Consider the following 16,754-nt stretch of genomic DNA (forward strand, 5'->3'; position numbering starts at 1 on the left):
GTTTTTAAATATGATTATTAAAAATCAAATTATATGCACTTCCAGTTAAACTAATTTATATTAGTATTCGTATACTAATATATTAGTATATTATATCATCATTTCCTAATTATATTATTACATTTTGCTGTTTTTTTGTGCTCTTGAGGTTATTTATATTTATTATATTTGTATGGTAGAAATACTATACAATACATCTTTCCAACTCCATGTTTAGTGATGCTATGTTGCTACCTTGAATTTAGGCATGGTGGGAATATTTATATCACAGAAATTGGCAAATACTACAAACCAGGACTCTGCTGCCACCCTCCGCAATAGGTGGTTGTTCAATATTTACCAATGTGATACTGGTTTTAGGGGTCTAGGCTTGGAAGTGGCAAATACCACTTGAACCCTTCCACTGGCCAGAACTCAGTCATGTAGTTTTACCTAGACATGTGGGTCTGAGGAGTCCAGTTTAGTTGTGTTACAAAGACCATGGATATCGGTAGGTATTTACAGCCTTAAGAAAGATAACTTAGCCATTGAAATGACTACTTTCTAGGACACTTCTGTGAACAAATTATAAATAAATATGTATAATGCGGTTATGTATAGAGTCACCTATGAAAACTCATGAATCCGTGTACAAAACTAGAATTGGGGTACCCTGTGAAGAAAAGCCGATTGTAATGCTGAGTTTTAATATGTGATATTGTATTTCAATTTATCATGTACATTGCCACCCTAAACTTCTCTCCTTTCTCAAGACATACAGTTTTATATTGACCTTATATTTGTGAATCGGGGTATCGTATGTCGATGAGAACACCTGCCTCAGATGATAAGTATATTTAAACATTCACCTTTTTGCTCTAATTGATTTTGAAAGTTCTACTGATTAGACATAGATATTTGAAAACCATAATTTCTAAAAAAAAGACATCAAATGTGAGTTATAAAATTAATTCTCAAGTAACTCATCCATCAAAATGCTAGGAATCCCTACATTGTAGTAAAACTTGGAATCAAACTGGCCTGGGTGTCAGAGAATTTGAGTATGTAATAACATTTAGATACTTAATATGGATTGGGGGGGGGCCTGGGTGGCTCAGTTGGTTAAGTGTCAGACTCTTGGTTTTGGCTGCGGTCATGATCTCACAGTTCATGAGATTGAGCCCTGTGTCAGGCTCTGTGCTGTCAGTACTTGGCTCCTGTCTCTGCCCCTCCCCCATGAGCGCACGTGCACATGCGTGCGCGCTCTCTCTCTCAAGATAAATAAACTTCAGATAGTTAATATGGTTTGGGATACTTATGTTGTATTAGTAATTTCCACTTTGTATTTGTATGTTAATTATTTTTTCTTAAGGAAGCTATGCATCTGTTTAAAATTTTGTGTACTGATTATTTTCTTGAACACATTGTCTTTTAAGTATGTCAATTAAGGCACAATGGCAGGGGGTGCCTGGGTGATCTCACAGGTTCCTGAGTTGGAGCCCTGCATCAGGCAGGCTCACTGCTGTCAGTGTAGAGCCTGCTTCCGATCCTCTGTCCCCCTCCTCTGTGCCCCTCCCCTGCTGAAGCTCATCGTCTCAAAAATAAACAAACATAAAAAAAAGGAACAATGGGGTTCTTATTCCCTTTAATTTCTTTATTTTTCAGTTTGTTAATTTTCATTTTTATTTCCTTCCATTCATTTCCTCCATTTTTGTTCTGCTGTTTTTTATTATTTTTATTTATATTTTTTTAAGTTTACTTATTTTTGAGAGAGAGAGAGTGCAAGAGATCGGGCACGAGAGTGGGGAAGGGGCAGAGAGAGAATCCTGAATGGGCTCCATGCTGTCAGTAAAAACCTGTTGTGTGGCTCCATCCCACCAACTTTGAGATCATGACCTGAGCCGAAATCAAGAGTTGGAGGCTTAACCAACTAAGCCGCCCAGGCGCCGCTAAAACTTGCTCACATCTTTATTCAAATGCTTAGTTTGTTAATGTTTAATCTTTCTATTTTATTATATCCATTTAAAGTGAAGTGGGGCAGGAGCTTACCTGAAGTAGGGCTTGAGCTCCCCCGATGTGGGATTCGAATTCACAAACCACGAGATCATGACGGGAGCCAAAGTCAGATGCTTAATGACTGAGCCACCCAAGTGTTTTTTTTTTTTTTTAATTTTTTAATGTTTATTTGTTTTTGAGAGATAGAGAGTGAGTGGGGGAGGGGCAGAGAGAGAAGAAGACAGAGAATCCCAAGCAGGCTCAGTGCTGACAGTAGAGTGCTTGATGTGGGGGCTTGGACCCACTAACCGCGAAATCACGACTCAAGCCAAAGTCAGATGCTCAATGGACTGAGCCACCCAGATGCCCCCAGCACTTTCTTAATTTGAAGAACTCCCTTCAGTAATTTTGGTAGGGCAGGTCCAGTGGTGACAAATTCCCTGTGTTTGTTTGTCTGGGAAAGACATTATCTCTCCTTCATTTTTTTTCCTCGTCTTCACTTTTAAAGAGTAATTTTTCCAGGTATAGAATCCTTGTTTGGTAGTGTTTTCCTTTTAGAACTTGGAATATGTCATCATACTCTCTCCTGGCCTGAAAGATTTTTGCTGGGAAATCCACTGATAATCTTACGGGGCTTCCGTTATATGTGGCGAGTCACTTCTCTCTGCTGCTTTCAAAATTCTTTCCTTGCCCAGGACTTTGGACAATTTAATTGTCATATGTCTTGGTGGGTTGGTGGATTGATCCAGGTCTTTTGGGCTTCATGAATCTGGATGTTGATTTCTCTCTTAAAATTTGGGAAAATTTTAGCCATTCTTCCTTTAGATAAGTTTTTTGCCCCTTTCTCCTTCTCCTCCTCCTCCTCCTCCTCCTCCTCCTCCTCCTCCTCCTCCTCCTTCTTCTTCTTCTTCTTCTTCTTCTTCTTCTTCTTCTTCCCATAATGTGTATCCCATACATTCCTTAGGCTTTTTTTCCCCCATTCATCTTTTTTCTTTTCTCTTCTGTCTGCATAATTTCAAATACCCCTCTTCAAAATTTCTCATTCTTTGCTTGATTGAGTAGGCTGTTGAAGCTCTCAATTGTGTTTTTATCTCAGACATTGTAGTCTTCAGCTCCATAATTTGTGTAATAGTTTTTAAGATATCTGTCTTTATGTTGAAATTGTTGTTTTGTTCAGGTACTTTTCTCCTGATTTCATTGAGTTTTGTGTCAGTGTTCTCATGTAGCCCAGTGATCTTTAAAAAAATTGTTTTGAATTATTTCTCAGGTAATCTGTAGATCTTCATTTCTTTGATGTTGGCTATAGCAAATTATTATGTTCCTTTGGTGGTGTCATGGTTCCTTGGTTTTTCCTGTTCCTGGCAGCCTTGCATTATTGTTCTCCCATTTTTTTAATGTTAATTTATTTTTGAGAGAGAGAGAGAGAGAGAGAGAGAGAGAGAGAGAGAATATGAGAGTTGGGGAGGTGCAGAGAGAGGGGAAGACAGAATCCGAAGCAGGCTCCAGACTCTGAGATGTCAGTACAGAGCACAACATGGGGCTTGAACTCATGAGCTGTGAGATCATGACCTGAGCCGAAGTGGGATGCTTACCCGACTGAACCACCCAGATGCCCATTGTCTTCATATTTGAAGAAGCAGTCATCCCTTCTAAATATTATGCACTGGCTGAGGTAGGGAAAGACCTCCTACAGGCTGTGTAAGGATGTCAGCTGGGCGAGTTGAATAGTGGCTCCTCATCCAGATGTATGTTGGGGGATGCATGGGGATGCCAATGTTGGGGGTTTACAGTGGTGCAATCGAAGGAGGCATGCGTGTTGGGTCTGGTGGGAATGTAGATGTCCAAACAGCTGTAGCAAGCACCTGGTCCGGCGGGTGCATGTGTGTAGCTGCAGTGGGTGGCAGGTCCATTGAGCAAGTGGGTGCATGTGTGGTGGAACTAGTGGGTGCCAGGACCATATGTAGGCACATGATTCATAGTGGGTGTCAGTTCTCAGGTACAGGGGTGGCATCACTGGCAGTGAGGTGGGAGAAGAAGTATTTTTGACTCCAAGGAGAGGAGAGGTGGCTCTTGGCAGCTCCATCTTAAGGGGACGCGGTGCCTCTGGCTCTAGGCAGGTCCAGCAGCTGGGGTCTGCATGAAGACTGTGGGGGTTCTCTGAAGTGGAAGCTAGGCTGCTGTGACCCTCAGTGGCAAAGTTGCTGAGGTCCTCTGCTTGACTTCTTTCATGGGAAGAACTCATGGCTGACAGGATTCCTTATGGTGACGTGCCAGGCCAGAGAGGGGGCAATACAGGTAAATGCTTTTACCCCTTTATATATTGTTACTCCCAGTCTCTGTGCTCCCCTGGGTCAATGCAGCCCTTGAACTACACTCCAGGGTTCTCCCAGAGCTATTCTCACCCATGGATAGTTGACTTTATCGTTGCGTATAAGTGTGGGTAAGGGCTGGGATCTCCTAGTCTCTATCTTGCTGATGTCATTTTTGGTATATTATTTATAAGTGAATCTTTAATTTATTATAATCTATAATAGTAAATTAGTACCGAAATTTAATTATATCTCAAGACCCAAGTATCTCCATCTCTTTGAGGTTCCTGCAGAAGAAGTGAACACAATGAGTAAAATGAAACGGAAACAAAGTGCACTTGGACCAGGGTTCATTGCTCCTCAGAACAACATTTTGGGAAAGGAAATTTGGAGCATATGTCTTAGGCTTAAACTAAAACTGGCAGTTTTAGTTTCAAATTCCAGATCTAGACTACAGGACCTTATTGCTCTGTGGGTTGCTGAAATATATAGGAGATTAAAAAATGATGAAGGAACCCTGAGGTTTTAGACTCTTAGTCAGTTTACCAATCTAGCCACACTGAACAAGGAAATGAAAGATGAGAGAGTGAGCCACACTCTCATGTGTTAGTGTTTAATGCAATAGTTATTCTACCTGTTAATAAACACAGAACAACTTTTGTTCCAGACATCAACAAAATATTTTAACAGCTCTTTTTCCTTGTGAGGGTAAGGGAGAGATGGAGAAAGTATATTTCACTTGGTCAACTAACCATTATTTCAAGAAACAGTTCTCATCAAACACAGTAGCTGGAGCAAATGAAGATATTTCCCCCCTTGGTGTATTTATTAACTACAGTGAAATTATTTTCCATAATGATCATCATATTAATGAAATAAATTAAAAGGATATGCATGTAACATATATATAACATATATAGTATTATATGTATATATATATAATATGTATTATGTATATGTGAAATATATTTAATTGGAAATGCCCTATGTATTTAAATATATATTTAATTGGAAATGCCCTAGTGGCAGCCATGAGATTGTGCCTTGCAAATCTCTAAGTGTAATTGACCAAGAGCATCAGCTGCTGCATTCTGAAATCCAAGCTTGTGTGTTCAGGGGATGTTGCCTACCAGCTGCTCCTGGACAGTGAAGGAGTGAAGGATAGTAAGGTGGCCTATTCCAAGGAGATGTGGGACTCTTCTGATGGCAGTTTTGGCTTGAGGACTCCCTGATGGTCTTGCCAAAACTTCCTATGACTGCATGACAGTCTAGGATGCCTTAACCCAACCTACTCTCCTCCTTTCCTTCATTTGGGATCAGAGTGCTTTGTACTCGATGGTTTGCCTAGCCTTTTTAGCGCCCTCTGTTTTCTCTCACATAGGTGTTTTCCCTAATAGCATCCTTGTATGTTTAATCTTGGATAAGCACACCCTTTTACAGTGATGATCTTTCTATAGAACACCTTTAACCTGAGTGTTTAAGAAGGACTTCCAAAAAAGTGATTTTAGTAATTTTATTTAAAATATACATAATTTATGATGCCTTTAAGAAAGACTAATGAAAAATATCTCAATTTTCCTCATGGTTTTGTCCTATTATTTAGTCACAATTTTCCACATTAAGGAAGTTGTTTCACCCTACATTTGTAAAGTTTAATGAGTTGCCTTCAAGGACTGTCCGTTTAAGTTTTATTGGTTGGAAGTACATTTTCTCAGAGGCCATGTTTTTGAGAAATTATTGATTTGGAGCAAACTAAAGAATGAAATTCTCCATAGCTTACCTCACATACAGTCAAGTAGCTAAAACTCTATCAGGTATGATTGATCTGTCAATTGATTGATCAATATCTATCTATCATCAATCATTGGTTTATTATTTTAAAGTTTTGGTTGATACAGTCTAGCAAATATGATATTTTCAGTTGACTTTCTTAATTTATGATAAGATTAAAGATAAATGCAAAAGAAAATCTGATTTACTCCAAGCAAGAAGTCCATAGGATAATGGGGTTGTGTTTTGCTGTGGTAAACACAGAGTGTGGTTAATGGTGAATGAGAGCTTGGCTAGGTATATCCTTTTCTCAGGTGGTCTTCATAGGCATGCTTGCCCAAGTTCTAATGAAGCTTGAAATCAACATGGTTTAATTCCTGGTTTTAATTCCTGGTTTTTGCTGGAGTCCTAACAATACCATCCTGTCGATCTTAAGCAAGGGGCCACTACATTATTGGCAACATCTCTTGTTGCTGGGAGTTTTGTCAAGAGAAAAATTAAGAGCCATATCATTATACTTGTATTTTATATCTTCAGCCTAGTATATTTACAATGGGTAAGTAAAATTAATGTATGTGTGTGTGTACATATGATGGTTCTTAGAGCAGGTACATCTCAGTAAGTATTAAGTTGATGACAATGATTGATAAATAGTGTCTGCACAACATGTAAGAGTTTTATAAACCATAGCCCCATACCTTCTGTATTTCTATCCTAATTGTTACTCTGAGAGGTAGATGTAATTATCCCTGTTCTACAAATAAAGGAACTGAGGATCAAAGAGGTTAAGTGAGTTAAAAAGATCCTACAGCTAATAAGAGAACATAAACCAGGAAGGAGTGATTATATTTTCATATTCTTATCAATTTACATTACTTCTGCTTTTTGATACATCTTTGATTGTACTTGCAAAGTATATTCAACTAGACATTCTATGGTTTTGGATGGCTCATAATCATCATAAAGTTTGAAATTGGATCATTCTTTTTCTCTTATTAAGAGGAAAGAAGAAAAATGTTTTTGAGGGCTTCTGATATGCTAGGGATTGGTTTGTTGTTTTTACATATATGATCTCACTTGATCTTGACAATAACTGTTTAAGAATAAATCATTTCCGCGGGGCACCTGGGTGGCTCAGTCGGTTAAGTGTCTGACTTTGGCTCAGGTCATGATCTCATGGCTCGTGGGTTCAAGCCTTATGTCAGGCTCTGTGCTGACAGCTTAGAGCCTGGAGTCTGCTTCAGATTCTGTGTCTCCCTCTCACTCTGCTCCTCCCCATTCTCCGTCTCTGTCTCTGTCTCTGTCTCTCTCTCAAAAATAAAACATTGAAAAAAAAGAAGAAATCATTTCCATTTTGACAAAAACTAGGAGATTTTTGTGAAATATGTTTTCTCAATATTTTCAGAGAATGTTAAGAGGGAAGCACAGAGTCTTGTGGAAGGCATTTGTCAATTCTGTAGGTAATTTAATTTCTGTTATGTCATTTAACCCCCTCAGTTTCATGAGGTTGGCAGCACAGGTCATAATATCCCCAATTTCAGAGATAGGGAAATGGAGTTTTAAGGCCATATCGTGTCACTCAGAGTTCTTGGTGGCAGTTGATGGGGAAATAATTCTGTCTAATTTGTGAAAAAATGGTAACTTATTGGCAGGATATTGGGAAGCCCTGTATCTCACAAAGACTCATGAAAGGAGGGGCCTTCCAAGATATGAAGGGGTTTTAGTTCTAAAATTAGGAAATATTTACAACAGTGATAACTTGCTTGGGCGTTATAGACAGAAGCAAGTTTGACACTCAACAATCCCTTTTATTTAAATTTTAAACTCCAAAACTTATGTTTTTTAATTTTCAAAGTGGGGAATTATGAATCTTCATTTCTCCTTTTAGGAGAACTAAAAATGTTAAAGTATTCGTCACTAAGGGTGAATGAATACTTAGAGATTGTGAAAGTAGCTTAAGTTTTTTGGTGAATATAAGGAAATAAAACATACTTTTGCTAAGCCTCCTTCAGACTTCCCTTTAGGACTGTTGTGCTGGCCTGGTAGGTAGTATTTGGTCTGGCTTAAGCCACTGGATTGGTGGGAGCAGGTCTTGATTGGCCTTATTTTGGCTGAATGAGTGACACAGGACATGCCTCCTGCCATGTTTTGAATTTAGGAGGCTGCTCATAGAGGCCTTGAATGCCAGCCCAAGGATGAATAAATTCATAATAGACTTCATTATTTAAATTTACTGCTATAAATTTCAAATATCAAATATTAGGTCGCTGGTGAATTAGCCATTCTCTTTTTTTTTCAATATATGAAGTTTATTGTCAAATTGGTTTCCATACAACACCCAGTGCTCATCCCAAAATGTGCCCTCCTCAATACCCATCACTCACCCTCCCCGCCCTCCCACCCCCCCATCAACCGTCCGTTTGTTCTCAGTTTTTAAGAGTCTCTTATGCTTTGGCTCTCTCCCACTCTAACCTCCTTTTTTTTTTTTTTCCTTCCCCTCCCCCATGGGTTTCTGTTAAGTTTCTCAGGATCCACATAAGAGTGAAAACATATTGCCATTCTCTAAATAATAAGAACTAATTTTTATTAATGAGGGTTTAAAATAGGTAAACTATGTAATTCCTTAATCTAATCCCAATGCAATGAAATAAGTAGTACATGTGAGTCCACACCACTTTGATCATATTCTTGACACATTCTACTTCTTTGGTCACCTCTATTATTATGAAATAATCAGTTTGTCATATGGCATATAATAAAATTGACTGTGCCTCTTCCTTCCAGCAAAATACATGTATTTCACTTTTTCTACTCGTCCTCTTCTCTCCCTCCAGATCTTCCAACATTCATGAAATGTTATGTAGAATGGGAAGGATAGATTTTCCATTCAGCGACACACTTTATAAGGTAATAAGCACAACATTGCTGCTTTTTTTTTCTTTACCCTTTATTCAACTGTGCTTTCACCTGCAAAATGGGCTTGTTGCATGTGGAGTCTAAAGTTGGGATATAAGAATTCCTGATGAAATCAAAATTCAGTTTTTTTTTTACATGGAGAAATATTTTAAGTGTGTAAAAATAAACATATGTTGTTTGATTTCAGCATTGAACTGAATCTGCTTATAGCATATGACTGATGTGTACTGGAATGCCACTGTTGGCTTGTGTAACTCTGAAGAAATTTTGCTTCTACATCACAGGGATATCTATCCATGCAATGGGAGAATTATAAAGTACTTTATTCAGAGGAAACACCATTGGATGGAGGGAGAGTGGGCTATAATAATTTATGTTCATTCCTGCCAATGATATAAATGTCTTCTCTTTTGATGGAAGCAGGCCATGAGCAAAATTTGTTTCACATAACATTACATACCATATTCAGATTTGCAACCATAATCTTGTCAGAGTCGATTATCACATGATTGGAGCAGTAAAAAAAAAAAATGAATTGAGTTTAAACTTTTATGAAAAAGCACTTATATTGTGGAATCAGACTTTTTAATGGAGTACAGGCATTAAACAGACCTTGTATTAGGCTCTGAAATTAATGGGTCACTGTATAACTTTCTAGTTTTCATAGTGTGATAAGATTAATGCTTGCTTATATAGCAAATTCAATGGCTCATTTAATTTCATATGAATGTTTAAAGTTAAATTGCTTTTGGATTAAGTCTAAACTCATTATTCATTTTAATGTCTGAAAGAACTTTCATTTTTCTTTCATTTTATTTAATCAAGTGCATCATCATTAAGTAAAGGCTAAGGACCTAGATAGCTAAAAATATGGTGAAAAGGAAATTTATTAATTTACATTGAAAAGAGACTTATTTCTTATAAAATGTATTTAATACTATAACATGCTTACCTATGGTGCTATTTCAGAGAAGATGAGATATTTATAGGCTTTTTGTCATGTATTAAAATGCCAAATTGAAAAGCTGCCCACTTGGCTGCCTAATGTTCAATGTGCAGTCCTTAAACAAAGATTACCATTGACCTTTATATGTTTTTTCATTCATTCTCTTAGCCAACAAACATTTATTTAAAGCCTACACTCTGTAAGGCACTGACCAAGCACTTATGTAGTATTCACTGATGAAAAATACTCCCGGCCTGACCTGAAAGAACTAACAAATCCCATAGAAGGGAACTTCACTTCAGAGGGCTGTGGACTTCTCATCTATATCATGAAGGAGTTTTATTGAATGATCTCTATGATCCTCTTCAGGTCTTTTTTTTTTTTTTAACTTTATTTATTTTTTTAGTAATCTGTACACCCAATGTGGGGCTTGAACTCATGACCCCAAGATCAAGAGTCACATGCTCTCCAACTGAGCCAGCCAGGCACTCATCGTCTTCAGGTCTTATGTTCTGCGATTCCATGGCCATATCATCCTTTGGGTGTGGACAGAAAAGGGAAAAAAATAAATGAACCTCAAATTTATAATATTGATCATAATATAGTATCAACTATAACCATAACTACACTATAATTATTAATTTGAATAGTTCTTGGGAATGTATAAAGCATGTTGCTTTCTGTTCTAGCACTTCATGTTGAGTAGGTAACAGTCATTATCTCAAGTTGGGATAACTGTTGTGATAAGCATTTGTGGAACATGAACCGTGTTTCCAGGACATGGCTAACTCCTACGAAGGCAGAGATGTGTTGGTCTGTCATGGTCACTGCACCATCCATATGGCCTATAACAGTGCTTGGCATGTGGTGAGTGATCCATAAATATTTGTTAAGTGAATGAAGTAATGAGTGAGTGAAGGAGTGGATTGAATGGAGACTCTTATTTCATTTACTCTTCATGAGTAACTGAATGCAGTAGGTATTTTATCCTCATTTTACAGATGAGGACACTAAAATTTAGAGAGATTACGTGACTTGCCCAGTGGGATACATGCAGCATGATAGGGCTCAGCTGGAACGTTAGTCACTCTCTGCTCTTTTCATTTTAACACAAAACAGAAATGCTCATTCTAAGAGCAGCAGATCATAGTGGTTCTCAATTTTGGCTATATATTTCAATTCCCTAGAATTCTTTCTAAAACTACCAATGCCTGGATCCCACTCCAGCCCCATTAAATCAGAACTACTATAAGGTTGGGCCTGGGCTTATGTATTTTTTAAAGTTACCCCCATTCCTTCCCTCCCTTTCTCCGTATCTTCCTTCTTTTTACTAGTCTTTACTGTGCAAATCTGGGAGGAAAGACATAAAGCCTTTCCCTCAAAGAACTTACAGTCTAATACATAAATGGTGAATGTGAGCATGTTAGTGATCTATCGTAGTAGATATTCTTTACCTGCGTCAGCCATTTCCCCAAATCGTGATGATGTGAAACCTGTGGGTTCAGAGCTGTATTTTGCTCTTGACAGCTCAAAATCTCCCATGTGTCTGTTTATAATAAACACCTGGGGACCCTGTGAAAACTGGAGCTTTACTGAATGGGAATTGCCAGGAGAGGGGGTCTGAAACTTTGCATTCCCTGCTCTCACCCACCCCCACATACTCTCAGGTGATTCTTAAGAACAAGCCAGTGTGGGAAACATTAATATAACTCAGGGTTCTTAAAAATGTGATCCCCGGTAGCATCACCTGGGAAGTTGTTATAAATACAGATTTTCTGATCCCCTCCAGAACTACTGAATCAGAAACTCTTGGCTGGGGCCCTGTGATGTATATTTGCACAAGCTCTCCAGGTGTACACTTACATTTGAGAATCCCTGATAAAAGGAGGCAGCTTGTGTTGGAGCCTAAGGAGGGGGGAACATATTCCATGCCAACTCTGGTCTGAGAGCTGAATGGTTAGAACTCAAGTAAGCTAGCTTCCAGTGGTGACAGGGGCAAGTGAGTGTGTGGGTGGGAGCACAGAGGCTGGACCAGAAGGGACTGGTCTCCCTTTCTCTGGACTCCCCTCTCATGTGGGCAGGGAAAGGATCTGAGGCACCATCCTCAAGAGCTACAAAGTGAGTGTGCTTGTGTCTGTGTGGAGACTTAGAAATGGGTTTAAACCTGGAGTGCCTGAGTGTTTCAGTTGGTTGAGTGTCTGACTCTTGGTTTTGGGTCAGGTCATGATCTCCTGGTTTGTGTTTGAGCCCTGCATCAGGCTGTGCATTGGTAGCTTGGAGTCTGCTTGGGATTCTCTCTTTCCCTCTGTCTCTCCCCCATCTCTCTCTCTCTCTCTCACAAAATAGATATACACGTTAAAAAAAGCTGGGGGAGGGTGGTGCCTGGGTAGCTCAGTTGGTTAAGCATCTGACTCTTGGTGTAAGCTTAGGTCATGATCTCACAGCTTTGTGGATTTGAGCCCATTGGGCTCTGCGCTGTCAGTGTGGAGCCTTCTTGGGATTCTCTGTCTCTCCCTTGCTCTCTGCCCCTGCCCCACTTGTGCTGTCTCTGTCTCTCTCAAAATAAATAAATAAACTTAAAAAAAAAAAAAAAAGAAATGAGTTTAAACCAATGGAGAGCATTATCTTAGAAGCAGGATAGAGCCAAGGCATGGATGTGGAAATCAGCTAGGAGGTTGGTTAGAGAGCGGCAAGGCCCACATTTCCCTAATACTGATTTCTCTTTAGCAGAAAAAAAGGGTTTTGTGATATTTCCTGTGAGAATTTGAAGATCCTAAAGCCCTTACTTTTTCTACATAAAAAGTGCCACAACATGATATTCTTTTCCTCAGGTATGTTCGCTTAGAGAAACATATTAATGAATTATTCAGGGCGATTTCCTAGGTTGGGAGAGAGACGCACCTGTCTGAGATGGTTATAGACTCGATTAGATAACATTTGTCAGCTGCATCAGCCACAGGTAGCTCCTGATGAGAATTGTATTTCCCTGTAGGTAGTGGAACCGAGCGAGGCTCCGAATTTCATGGGGTTGTTGAAGAGGCTTGCAGGAGTGTCGAGCCTGAGAGGCTGGATGGCAGTTGTCAAGATAATCAGACTATTTGCAATTGCTATTCTCCGCTCTTTTTTTTCAAAGTTCCTGAATGGGAACATAAAATAGCCAAGAAGACATGACACGTTTGTGTGCTATAAATAGATCATTTCCACTCAAAGTGTAATAGATCTATATTCGTTGATAACTTCCTATAAGTGGTTTCTTTCTTTTTTCTAACTCTGTTGTTGGGTACAACTCTTAAATTATGGCTACATAACGAGCCAGGTTTTTTCCTGCCAGAATTTTGTCTTCATACACCAAACTACTTATAATATGCACGGGAGACTTTCCATTTTGCTGAAAATACCTTTTATTTCACAAAGGTTTGCATCTTCTGTAAAGCTCTCTTTTGGGCTTGTTTTTAAAATGTATCCCCCAGAAAAGCACATTATTTATTGTGTTGGAGTAGGAACATCTGTGGTTTTGCTCTTAGAGCCAATGAGAAGGTTTGAGCTCCAATCACCGTGTGTGAAAAAGTATCTGAGAGGCAGTGTGGTTGTATGCTGCTCCAGCTCCCGCACCGGCAGGTTCGGGGAGACCTTAGGGATGGTAAGTGGCCTTGCTCAGATGGTACTGGTGGCTGCTTAAAAGGAATGCTTTGATATTAAATCAAATACTATATGCATAGTGATTCTGCTCAGTGTTAATAAACTCTCCATAAGTGTAAGTTTAATTTTTTAAACGTTTTTATTTACTTTAGAGCGAGAGTGAGCGGGGTGAGGGAGAGAGAGAGAGAGAGAGAGAGAGAGAGAATCCCAAGCAGGCTCCAAACTGCCAGCGCACAGCCCAATACAGGGCTTGAACTCACAAACCACGAGGTCATGACCTGAGCCGCAATCTAGACTCAGACTGAGCCACCCAGGTGCCCCTTGATAGATGTAAATTTAAAATTTTAGCAAAAAATAGCAAGGTAGAGTGAGAAGAGCACTGGTGGGGATTTGGGAAAGCTGACCCCGAAAGCCATATAATTTCTCAATAGTTCACAGTTTCCTTATTATTGCCAGGGAGGGTTTCAATTGGATGGTCTCGAAGAAGTGCTTCAATGACTGAATCTCACCAGCCTGTTGAAAGGACCCTATGTGTATTTTTGAGAAGAGAGAGATGTGGAACTATCTTTTCCTCTTGATCTTCCTCCTTCTTCTCTTTCTCTTTCTTTCTTTTTCTTTCTTTCTTTCTTTCTTTCTTTCTTTCTTTCTTTCTTTCTTTCTTTCTTTCTTTCTTTCTTTCACTCAGTCCTTCTCACTACCCTCATGTTACAGGGTCTCTCCTCTCCTTAATGTAATGCCCCAACATTTGTGGTGTAAGAAGGGTCAGTAGAGAAAATGGACTTAAGAGAACTTATTCAGTAACTCCTTGTTTCCAAGCCATATACTTCCACATTGTGCCTGGAACCCTTTTATTGACATTAGGAAGGCAGCAACCACCTGGTTTAATGGAATCAAGTCAGGACATCTGCGTTTTTATGAGGGCTGAGCCATAAGGGGATTGTTGACTCCGTTTGGAACTTGAAGTGGGGTTCCAAGTCCTGAGGTCAATTTTGGTTGCCATCCAAAGGGTAAACATTAGATCTCTACCATCAGGAGGCCAAGGAACAAACTTCTATCAGTTATTCAATAGCATCTTAATATTAAGGTACAAGGGTATTGACTGGAATATCATGTCTAAGTGAATGCTTTGTAAACAAAGTATGTGGACAATTACAGATAGCTAAATAAACCACCAGGTTTGTGGAAGCCTTAGAATATAGGCAGTAGAAAGAAAATTAAGTGGCTCTGAAGGATGATTATGTTATATCACCTGACGGCAGCAAGTTCAATAGCATGTGCCACTTTATGTCAGCTAAGAATGTGTGGTTTAGGAGATTGCAAGCAATGAAAAGTTTTAGCAGTTCTCTCAATGTTGAGAGCATCAACAAGCTAGCTGCTATGCTTTTAGAATATGAACTTCTACATTTCTTTGTTATATTTTAATGTTTATTAATTTTTGAGAGAGAGAGAGAAAAGAGTGCAAGTGGGGGAGGGGGGCAGAGAGGGAGACAGAGAATCCGAAGCAGACTCCAGGCTCTGAGCTGTCAGCACAGAGCGCAACATGGAGCTCAAACGCAATGCTCCATGAGATCATGAGACCTGCACCGAAGTTGGATGCTTAACCGACTGAGCTACCCAGGCACCCCTGAACTTATAAATTTAAAAAGATGGATAGAAATGTTAACATTTATGACAAAGACAGAAGAAATGCCAGAATCTGAGGCACCAAACATATATGAATCAAGGAAATAATTCTGTAAACTTATGCCAGATACAAGGATGGGGAAGTAGTTCTGTTTTTCAGCCAGAAATTGCTCTGTGATTGGGCTGACCCACTTTCTCAGTTACCCTATTTTGAGTACCTTGCTCAGCCCTCTAGTTCCCCTTTTTATTCCTCCTGGTCAGACCCGGACCACCAGATAGTCTACTCTGCCTTAAACTTTGAAAGTGAGTCAAGGAGAGAATTAAGTAGCAGTTCTTAGAGATAAAAACATTAAGAAATATTGCCTCAGACTAAAAAAATGCCCCCAGATTTTTCTCAAGTGCTGTGGAAATGAAAGCAGAAAATTGCTCTGTGCCATTTCTGGGGCCCACTGCTATTAGAGACAGATGATAAACCTCACCAAATCGGCGCAGCACGCGATGGGCTGGAGCAGATGGACGTGGCTTGCCCTTTTTAAACAGAGCTAACATGGCAACGAGCTGATTGCTGCTAAATCAAACCCTGCCACTGAGCTCTCTTTCTGGAGGCCACCAGTTGAAAGGAGTAAATATAAATGCATATGTGAATGTGTCTCATGTTCCTTTACTTAGAATCCTCCAAAAAGGGGCCAAAAGGAACTAAGCAGCATGAACTTCCTCCCTCCTGCTTCATCGACTAGGATGTGATCTCAGGTGAACCTAAGCTGTAGGCAGATTTAGGGTTTCAGAATCTCCCAATAAGGTCCAGTGTGTCCCCAGAATCAAACCCGAGCTTTAATCTTAGCTGCAGTGTTTCTTAGCTCAGGAATCTAAGCTGGTTCCTTTCTTCTCTGGTTTTTAGTTTGAGGGATAAGATCTATGTTATTTTTGGTGTTGCTTTCCTCCCATTCTGCCAACTGGATGAGTTTTTTGCTCGTTTTATTTTGTTCTTGGTAGTTGTATCTCCCTTGGTAACTGTGAGGCCTGGATGAAGAGAGGAGGAAGGGAACCTGGGGAGGGGAACAGGAGATCACAATAAAAAGCCTAAATAAGATGGAATGATGAAGAAGCGAGAGAAAAAGGAGAAAGAGTTATGGGACTGGTGGAAAGTTTGAGAAAGTCCTATGAGGGATCTCCCATGGCCACAGGATTCCCGAGAGGTGCTGTGAATTAGGAATTTGATCCTTTTAAATATATATCTTTAAAGATCCATGTGAAGAATGGATTCTCTTCATAATTCCCAAGTTTAATTTTAGGGCTGGACAGCACAGAGATTGGCCCAGAGGGGCCATAGTTTATCTTCAGATTAAACATACCTGAACTTATTTTGACTTCATGGTGTTAAAACATAGGTATTGGGATATCCATTTTGTATATGAAAACTCTGAGAGAGATATAAACTATAAGATGAGATTATTAGGTGAGGGAATCAGGCTTTGAATCCGGGGCTGTCTAAATACCAATCTTTACTCTTCTCCATATCATGCTTCCTAGACACCTCGATTCCAAAAGAAGGTATATGACGAAAATAAATGACTGTT

At 39.4% G+C, this 16,754-nt stretch overlaps 1 pseudogene; it reads left to right on the forward strand.

Moving 5' to 3' along the window:
- Positions 1–3,735: 3,735 nt before the first annotated feature.
- LOC123577832 overlaps positions 3,736–16,754 on the forward strand; it is a 74,839-nt pseudogene continuing 61,820 nt past the window's right edge.

This window comes from Leopardus geoffroyi, chromosome E2 (assembly GCF_018350155.1).
Source record: "Leopardus geoffroyi isolate Oge1 chromosome E2, O.geoffroyi_Oge1_pat1.0, whole genome shotgun sequence".
Taxonomy (NCBI): domain Eukaryota; kingdom Metazoa; phylum Chordata; class Mammalia; order Carnivora; family Felidae; genus Leopardus; species Leopardus geoffroyi.